This window comes from Crinia signifera, chromosome 6, assembly GCF_055691185.1.
Source record: "Crinia signifera chromosome 6, ASM5569118v1, whole genome shotgun sequence".
In the NCBI taxonomy this organism is placed as follows: domain Eukaryota; kingdom Metazoa; phylum Chordata; class Amphibia; order Anura; family Myobatrachidae; genus Crinia; species Crinia signifera.
In genome coordinates, this window is record NC_139222.1 from 130,223,578 (window position 1) to 130,234,455 (window position 10,878).

Here is a 10,878-nt window from a genome sequence, read left to right on the forward strand (position 1 = left end):
TGTGTGTGAAACGACACAGCACCCACCCCACACCGTACCACTGTGCCCATACCACCTCCAGCTACCCATATTCTGCACCCAGACCACCTCCAGCTACCCATCCCCAGCACCCAAACCACCCCCAGCTACCACCTCCAGCATCCAGACATCTATCACACACAGACACCCACCTCCTGCAACCACCTCTCCTGCACTCAAACAATTGTCGCACAACATTTGCTCTTATATATGAAGCCAGTGAATAGACAAGTGTGTACCTGCCTGAGCACTGGGTAACAATGTCACATATGACAGAGGTAACAGGTACACAGCACTCACCCACACACCAGTTATCAGCCTAGCTTCATCGACACATCCCGGGCATCTCCTGACAGCTGTGCCCGGCCCTCTTCTGCCTCACCCGGGCCACCCTCCTCGGTCTCCCCCAGCTCCCTGCTCAGGCTCCGGCGGCCCAGCAGCAGGCCGCTCAGAGCAGTGTACATCCGCTAGGCCAGGGAAAGCACTCCAGGAAGAGCAGTGGCATCTCTGCAGGCAGCTGGGCAGGAAGGCAGGCTGCGCAGCGCCACCTACATTACTCCCGTGGGTCGCTGTCTCCCGGCGGTGGCCTGGTGACATGTACCTCTCAACAGAGAGTCAGTGCAGAGGTGACAGCTAGAAGAGCTGACACTGACAGCTGCAGATAGTCCTCAGCAGCATGCCAGCGCTGCGGGGCACACACAAAAGGGCAGGGCACATTTAGGAGCTTAAAAACGGACAGGGTGCAGCACCCTGCAAAAAAGACTAGAGGGAACACTAATAATGTCAGGAACATTACACTGTACATCACTGTGTGTTTATATAGGCATACAGTACATACTTATCACATATTGGCCCTTATTCTGATTGACGCGGACTTTACCGCATTCTTACGGATCGCGTCTTTTCGGCGTCTGCGCATGCGTGGAGAACGCAACGCGCATGTGCCACGCCTTGACTCCGTACCAGTTCGGCCAAATCCCGTACAAAACTGTTCCCCGCAATCAGTCGGGAAATATGGGCGTATTATGGGCGTCATGCGGAATGTCACATGGGCGTAGTTTCAAAGTGGGCAAAACGGGGCGGAAACATGGGCGGACACGGGGGAGTACACTTATGTTGGGGGGCGTACATTCGGATAGCACTCCGAATGCACGCGATCAAAAGGGGAAGAAATGTGCGGTGTCCACAAGTGTACTATTGCTTTGCGGACACCACTCGTTCATGCGGTAGGCGAACGTACGCCTAATGACTACAAGCATTAACACCTGAACCCAATAGAATCTACTCCTTTACTCATTACTCACTAATAGGCCGCTTGTCAGTGCTTTAATTGAAACCATTGCTGCTTCAATTGCTGTAAGGGTTAATGTGTGCAATGCATGTGTTAGGCATGCTTGTAAGGATATATTGGCATCTAATTGATTCCAATTCCAAATAAGCAGTTTTTTATGAGGATAGGTAATTGAATAAGTGGGTCATGTGATGTCTTGCAGAAGATACTTAATAGTGGGTTGTTTGGCGTAAATACTCCGCTTACGTGCGGTAGCACCGCTTGGCTCCCGTTCGGATGCGGTATTCCCGAGCATACTCTGTAATACTCTGTAATACCGTGCCGAATCTGAGTGTTTCTCCCGCACACGCATGGTTTGTATGTCGTCCGTAAACACGCCCTGTTCTTAAAGAGTGAGTCCGTCCGAATGCGGAGGACACGTGGGCGTTTCTACGGACGATGGCCGCATGCGGCAAAACACCGTAGCGTGCGGACCGCTCCGTAAGAATGCGGGAATATCCGCACCGATCAGAATAAGGGCCATTATAACATCTTTATTATGGTTGTATAGTACTTTGAACCATTATATATTAGAGTATGTTCATTATCAGAGCTACCTGATCAATCCTGCCAGTAGCCTATATGCTTGTCGCAAACATTAAGCCATGCCGTGTAAGTACACACTGCCTGTACAATGAAACATTGAATGGCTAATTAAATCAGCTATGGTTCCTTTGAGTATACAAATACTTCTTACCATTCTAAAGCACGATATGTCCGTTGTCAATGCATAGATACTCAGGGCTATTATATACTGCAGTACGTAGATGCTCATTACCATCGTATAGTGCACTCTGTCCAGTTTATACTCTGTTTCATTTTATGTATAATTTATTATCATTCTTAGATAACCAGTACCATATATAATGCAGTTTGTTCTCTGTAAGTATATGTATATCCTCAGTACCGTGACATATTGCAGTGTGCTCATTGTCAGTATAAAGATACTCAGCACCCTATGCAGTGAGGCCAGTCTAGTGGTTGGAGGATGTTACCAGCTCTGTAGAACGCCCTTGGAAGACGAATGCATTTTCAGCAGAATAATTAAGTTAATTAACAAATTCACATGCATATTCATCGCCTATTAATGTGTTCTCAGCTCAGCTTGACGAACGTTTTGGTTATAACCAGCTCATTAACATACTGAAATCTACAGCTATCCAGAAAAAAAAATACAGGGGGTATAGAAGGTAGCAACACGCAGAGCATCAGACAGACCATTGCTCACACACACGGCACACGTGTGTTCATCTTAGCACACACTAGTAATTATATATAGTGGTTCAAAATGTTTCACTTTATTATTGTACAAATGTCTTCTTTATGTCTGAAATGGTTTTCTCACTCTCTCGCTCTGTGTTTCTGTCTCCCTCTCCATCTCTCTTTCTCTGACTATCTCTCCCTCCTTTTCTCTCTCTTTTTTTCTCTCCCATATTGCCCTCTTGGGGGAAACATTGGAATCTCTGCCAACTTCTCTCTCTCTCTCCATGCTGTCATTTTCTCCACTATTCACTCTTTCTCTTCTCTCATTTTCTCGAAGAGTTAAGTTGTCGGCTTTCTCGCTCTTTTTTTTATTCATGTCATATTCCCTACCCCCCTGTATCCCCCTCTCTTGAACCCACACTCTTTCCTGTCTGCCAACTTGCATTTACACAGATATGCCATTTTCACAGACTCTCTGTGGAGCGATCTTAAAAGCAGTAAGGTGTGACGGGGTAGTGCCAGGTTGGCACGGCCTGACTGCAAGGCGAGTGGAAACAGAGAAAGGTCCAAGAAGAGAGCACAGCCATGTTTAGCATCAATGAAAGGGACGAGAGAGAAACGGGGGAGGAGAGAGAGATATGGAGAGACTTAGCAGCTGTCACCCTAATTCCTCTAACTCTCTGTTTGTGGTCATATTAGAACAACAGATTAGGTTCTGGCTCAGCTCTCATTTGTTTCTGACACACGATAATATTCTGTATCTTCATCCACAGCAGCTTCTGCACACAGGTGAGCGGAGGGCAGATGCATTCCTGAGCAGAGAGGACATCACCCAAGGTTCACTGAAATGGCCAGTGCCAAGTGTTGGCATGCAGTGCCCTCTGTGTTCCCAGTGCACACTGCTGGTGGCTGCAAAGTTTGACAGTCTCTACATCTCTGGTGACCTTGGAAAATATATATGAATAAATCCAGGTCAAATTCTTTCATATGTTTTACAAGCCCACTTACTTGACTGTTTCTATGTATCATTCTATGTTATATGAGCTGTATTTATAAATAAAATCTGGGATTATGGGCATATCGCTGAATATCCAGCATTGGGATTTATTAATTTTCTGGCTGGTAGAACAGCCCTGCAGTCTTACACGCACATACAATTGATGGTGTTTGGTGCTAATTAATCTTGTCCTGGCACTTGCTAAATTATTGTGCCCTGGCACTGATACTAGTTTGTTACTATTTCAGGTTTGTTATATAGAACAATATTTGTCACACCATATCTTTCACACTTTTTAGTTGAGCCATACTTAAATATATGATTGGTGGTCAACCCTTTTATATATTATTCTTCTATAAGGTCCAGCTGTATGTCCCTTCTTTCAATGTTATAGGTTTCTTAAGCTAACTCTATTTCAACCTTGACAGTACGCAAATGACCATAATATATAAGCCACATTTTCACATGGCAATCTCTTGTGCCCGCATTTCCAGATGCAGCACTGTGAACTTAAACATACATAAGACCTCAACTCTCTTCTGCCTTACACATGCCATCATATAATATCCACATTTTGCATTCAAGACTTGGGGATATATTTACTAAAATGAGAGTTAATCGAAAAGGAGATTTTGCGAAACTGATCAGATTCTATTATCTTCTAGAGGAGCATTGGTTCTCAAACTTCGACCTCAAGATACCACACAGTTCGCATTTTCCAGGTCACCCGGCTGGAGAACTGTGTATCACCAACTGTCACATTTAAACATTTCACAGGTGACCTGGAAAACATGAACTCGGTGGACCGAGTTTGAGAACCTGTGTTCTAGAAAGTCCTGGATAAATAAGTAGAATATGATTACTTACTACTGGCAATATCTCCACTTTTATAAACCCATACTTTATTAAATATACCCCTTAGACTGCTTTGTTTGGGGATAGTTGTTGAGTGAAAACATCATATGTTTGGCAATGTTTTGTACCCAATTGTGATAGATTTGCCATTTGATGGTGGGGACCAATGGGTCTCTTTGTGATCTTTTTTCCTTTGCTTTTTATGGTCTTATGTCCTCTGTGGATGCATGTTTGAAAACCATGAATGGTTCAACTATTTTTTTTTTCTATGATGTTGGCCAGCCATCCACTATCGATAGCTATCCTTCAAAAGACAACCCACCATAAAAGGCAATGAGAATATTTTTAATATAATCAGCAATTAGTTAAAGACGTTCTTTGAATTAAAGTCTGCCATTGATAGTGTTATCGTTAACTACTATCGATGGTTGGCTACAAATGATGGGAAAATATCAATATACAAGGGAAACAATGACTGCAGCCATGCCTGTGGACTACTACATTCACAGCCTAATGGGGTTTGTTTACTAAGATGGGAGTTCTATTAAAGAGGGTGTGATGCTATGGGCAACCAACCAAATTCTATTATCTTCTAGAAGGTGTTAAATAATACCCATTTTACACCAAAATCCCTGGTCGGATCCTGGTCTTTGAACACGGGAGTTTCCAGGGTTGGACCCAGCTTCATACCCCATTTACACAGCACTGTGACCCAAGTCGAACCCATGTCTGTGCCGTTTACACTGAACCTGGGTCCGCCCTGCTTTTCCCTATGAATGACATTAAAGATGTCCATTTTAGGACTGATAAACTGCCAGCCAACCTTCCCTCAATGATTTAAAATAAAAATTAAAAGACTTGACGAGTTAGCATTGAAAAAATGTTGGTTTGTTTATTTTGTAAATATTTAAAAAAAAGTTATATTCAGTGCTCAAGGACACATAGCGGTAAAAAAAAATAGCATCACCCATGTGCTCTTCCCAGCCCCACCCCCACTTCCCAAAAAAAGGACATAAATTATACTGCATCCAATTATGATTTCTGCATGCACTCCCCGTATCCTACCTGACTGCTGTCTTTTGCCACTGCAGCGGACAGTGGAACTCATGGTGCTGATTTACGTAAAGGCGTCCAGCACTTCTGGTATCCTTTCAGCACTAACCGGATGTCCCAACCTGGGTTGGGACCATTTACACCACCCACGACCCAGGTCGAACCAGTGTTCAACCCTGGTCAGGACCTGGGTAGGAAACAAATGGTACTCGACCTGGGTTATCCCCTTTTACACCAACACTGACCTGGGTCCAACTCGGGTTTTTGACTTGGTGTAAAAGGGGTATTAATAAGAAGTAAATTCTGATTGGTTGTTATGGGCAATATACCATCTTCAATAGAACATCACATCTTAATTTAAAAAATATTGATTTTGAATTTAAACTGATATTCTCTGCTACTATCACTAGTAATACCATCTGGGTAGACAATCAAACTATTGGTAGTAACTGGCTATTGTTGTTTGCAAATGGCTGAAGATTGATGGACAACATTTTGTAGCATATTCTGTAGTATTCCAGGTAAATAACTGAACCAAGTATAAGCATAAAGAGGCTATTTATGCTGTATGGGACATAAAGTGTGTGATATGTATGTATCCATATACATGTTAATGCTGCAACTGTTGGAATGTGTATATATAGGCGCCCACTGGCAGCGACTTTAATCCACCAATTTCATACAAGGATGCATCATTGGTTCCACACCGGTCGCACCATAGAACATCTGAGGAAAGCTATCATTTCTAAAAATGTCAGGTGGAAGTAAATCACCAGGGGCATTGCCAATGTGTACACAAACGCAGTTGCAGGCTAAGGCACCAAGCCGGCATTTGACTAGCAACCCTTCATTACCTTTCATAAACGTACAATAACTGTCCATCAGTCTGCATCCAAGTGCTTACTGCAACCGCAAATGTGATGAATGCGCAGTGCAACTCAGACTCATGTACAGTAGAGCAAAAAAATGATGGTGCTTATTATACACACATAGCTTCTGCCTTAGGACACACACACACACACCCACCCCCGCGGCCCCGCCGCCCAGCGTTATACACAAACCCGCCCCCCCCCCCCTAGGGAAAAGACCAGCGTTATACACATCCCCACCCCCTTTGAAAACACCGCCCCCCACCCACAGCTAGGGCTACAGCACACGCCCCCCAATCAACCATTACCAACTGGTGTAGGTGAGCGGCGGCTCCACACACCCCCCCTGCGAACAGGTTGTTTCCCCCTCAGGGTAATCTGCAGGTGCTACCTAGTCATAGGCGTGCGCAGCCCATTTTATTAATGGGCCTTGTAGTCATAGGCAGGGCCGGACTGGGACCTAAAATCGGCCCTGGCATTTTGAGCACACAGGCCCACCTGTCAAATAGGGGTGTGGCCTAATGGGAAAAGGCATGTCATCACAAAGGGGCGTGGTATTACACATTATACATATTAGATACCACTTACACAAATAATGCACATTGTAGCCTTTCCAAATTGTTTATACCTCCATATCTACTAACCCTTACCCTCCTAAAAGCGCCTCCCTTATTATTATACCTCACAATTACCCCTTTCACAACACCTCATCATCATTGACCCCCCACATCACCCATCACCCTTACCCTCCTCACAACACTTACTCGCCATTACCCTCCTCACAGCACCCCCTTACACTAACCCTCCTTACAGCACTCCCTCACATTTCCCTCCTCACAATACCCCCTCACAACACTTATCCGTCATATCCCCTTCACAGCACCCCTTCAATCCTTACAGTACCCCCTAATCCTCCTCACTGGACCCCCTAATCCTCCTTACAGGACCCTCCTTAGAATAACCAGCTCCTCCTCCCCTCAGCAGTGTGTCAGCAGTTTCATAAAAACTGACCTGTTCCTGGCTTGCAGGGTTGAAGTGCTGGCTGGCTGATATTCTGGGGCTGGCCTGGCTGTTGCGTTGCCTGTGGTCCCTCTGTGCAGCACAGGCAAGCAGTTCTGTGAGAGCAGTGCGGGCGGTTTGGGTGCATCGCGTGACTTACGCTGCACCCGCAATTCCCTACTGGGGGACGTGGGGGTGCCTTTCCTGTGACCCAGGCTGACACTGCCAGGGTCACCGTGTGCAGGGGCTGCGGCCGGATGTCCTGTGCGCCAGGGGCTGCTTTAAGATGCAGCGCACAAGAGGTGACCGCTAGGTTTCGGGACTGGAGCTGTCACTCCCAGCCGCCGCACGCGTTCCGGACGCCGCTCTCCTCTGACTCGATGTCTCCTTGCGCCGAGGCCTGGCAGTCCAACCCCGCCACCGTGTCCTCCTCCTGCTGCAGCGCTCCTCTCTCACCACGCTGCACAGACTGCCCATTTTTCCTCCTAATCCTCCCTCCGGTGAGTCAATTCCCTTCCTCCTCTGCCAATCTGGACTTCTTGTCCCGCCCTCTGCTGTGGACCTGTCAATCAAAGGTCCACAGTGGTATTACAACTGCACCATTTCCTCCTGCGTGCACGCCTGCACAAAACCGGCCCACAAGGCCATCGGCCCTTCTGGCATTTGCCAGAAGTGCCAGATGGCCAGTCCGGCCCTGGTCATAGGAAAGTTCATCACTCTCTTCTCTACACGCCCTATTTTAGGGCAAACTGTTACCAGGGTTAAACCCATTTATATGAACCACTGTAACATAGATGGGGTCAAGTAAGATTTCAAGGGAAGTATAACAATCACTTTTGTGGCTTATTTAGGTAATTTAGCAGCAACATCTGTGACCTAAAGTTATGCTGTCGTTAAATATAAGCAACCACTTTGACTTCCTTTATATCTGAAGCTGACCGGGTGACATCTATTTTATTGGGTATAAATAATTTTATATTTGAGTATTATGTATTCGGTTCCTGTAGGGTGACCACCTCATCCCTTTAATCCTGGAGACATATTAATTACACAGGTTCTGTGGCTGGCTCACTTCAACACTCAATTTCAACTGTTTTTTTTTTTTTTAAACAGCCATCAGACTTCATTCCAACTGTGTTTTTTTAATCAGCCACAGAACCTGTATAATTAATGTGTGTCCGGAATTAAAGGGATAAGGTGTTAACCCTAGGTTCCTGGGAGCACCTCCAGATAGGTAATACAGGAATACAACTTTGTTAGAATCCAATGTACCAGCATGCCCTGGATGAGATACACAGCAGGGCCCCTCTGCCACAGGGCACATTGTGATGTCACTATGGGCTGTGAGGGCAGATTGTGATGTCACAATGCACTGTGAGGGGGGTATAAAACCATCCGCTTGCTGCTTCCTGGCTCATAACTGATATTGCTGGACTAGAGCCAACACATATAATTTCTCATTCTTTTCTGAAGACTGACGATTGAATAAGATGGAGACTAAAAGTGACAAAGCTACAGATCATCAAGTGGCTGTCGCTCTGCGCATCCGTCCATTTAATAAAATGGAGACTAAGAACCGCGCACAATGCATCGCCCACCAGCTGGGACCGCAGACAGTGCTACTGCAGGACCCTGGTGAGGACCCTAAATACGTCCTGTGGCGCTCGACCAGGACAAAAGAGACAACATTCAAATTCAACCAAGTGTTTGACCAGGCAGCGACCCAGGAGACTGTGTATAATTCCACAGTGAGGCCCTTAGTGGGTGACCTCCTATCCGGGTACAATGCTGCCATATTTGCCTACGGCCCAACAGGCACCGGGAAGACCTTTACTATGATGGGCAAGGCCCGTGAGCCCGGAGTAATGTATCGCACCCTGAAGGACCTGTTTAATGCCATTGAGGAGACTGGAAATAGAAAAAACTTCTCTGTATCATTGTCATATGCTGAGATCTACAATGAAAGAGTCCGGGACCTTCTAAGACCTTCCTCTGGGTCTTTGGTCCTCAGAGAGGATCCCAATGGCAACACCAAAATAGAAGGGATTGCCGAGTTCACCCTTAACAATCCTGAGGAGGCCATGACCCTGCTGGAGAAGGGGAATAAGCGGCGCTCTGAAGCTCCCACCGCCGCTAATAAGACCTCATCCCGCTCCCATGCAGTATTGCAGGTCACCATACAGCAGGAGGACATCGATGGTGTGAGCACAGCCACGCTGTACATGGTAGACCTGGCAGGATCAGAGCGGGCAAGCCAGACTGCAAACAGTCGCCAGACCATGAAAGAGGGAGGCTACATCAACCGCTCCCTTCTCGCTCTAAGAACCTGCATCATGGGACTGCGTGACAAACCAGGCAGCCATAGAAACTATCGGGACAGCAAGCTGACCTGGCTGCTAAAGGGAGCACTGAGCGGGAAAGACCGAATGGTCATGATCACACACATCAGCCCCGCGGACAGTGCCTATGAAGACGCCCGCAGCACAATGACCTATGGGAGCAAGGCCAAGTTAATCAAGACACGAGTGGATAGGAACCGTGTCTATGTCCCCCATAAGATCCCCAAGGGGACTAAAGTGCTGCCGAAAGTCTCTCATCCTCAAGAGCTCAAACACAAGACCAGAGCGCCGAGGTATGAGGATGATTATTATGTTATGAGACGCACCTCTCCTGTAGTCCCTAAGGCAAGCGAGATAAAGGCTACAGCTCGTTACAGAAAACGTTCCTCAAATTCTCAAGATCGAAGACCTCCATGGCGATAGGCACATCACTGGTGCCGGTAGGAACAGCACTCGGCCGACATGAACAGCACTCGGCCCGGCAGAAAGATGGGGATTAGGGCTAATGGCGATACCCCAAAAACAAAAACGACACTGGGCAGCCACCCCATGGGTGTGTTGGAAGAGTTGCTAATGATGTGTAAAACGCTTACGGCTACATCCATCTCATTGGGAACATGATAACTTGCAGAATTGACCCAGGACAACGGCAGGTACGTCAGCAAGTTATACATGATTTGTGCTGTTAGCGGGTTTATGGCATCCGTTATATAATGTGATGCTTAGATCTTATAAGGATTATGTTAGGGCAGAACCAGTAGAGGGGGGGATGAGATCTTCCTGACATCCTCAATTATTTATTTATTATTATTTACTGACATTGCGCCAGCAAATCCCATTGTGCTCTAAAATGACCATCCAATCAGGTCCTGTTGTTTTACAATCACAGCCTGTATCACGGCAACAGGAACAGGTTAACATTGGGGTGGATGTAGCTGCAGCTCCAGGCCTCCACTTAGAAACAGGCCCGTCACCATGACAGAATAATGATCATCAGTCAGGGACCAGTGGGTCACATGGTCGGCCATAATCATAACCATAGGTGTGCGCAGATTGAGTGTTAGGGGTGCGCAGGCACCCCCACTGTGCCCACCCTTATGGACAACTCCCTGCCGCTAGCAATACCAGCAATACCCTTTACCAAAGTCTTTTGCTTTTTAGACCTGTATTCCATTAAAATTAGTGCCCATCAATCAATTGTGTGTTTTGCATTGT

The 10,878-nt window shown here is 46.4% G+C and overlaps 1 pseudogene; it reads left to right on the top strand.

Annotated features, from left to right (window-relative positions):
• The first annotated feature begins 8,814 nt into the window (after nucleotides 1-8,814).
• On the top strand, nucleotides 8,815-10,086 carry LOC146009637 (kinesin-like protein KIF19 pseudogene; annotated as a pseudogene).
• The last annotated feature ends 792 nt before the right edge of the window (nucleotides 10,087-10,878 follow it).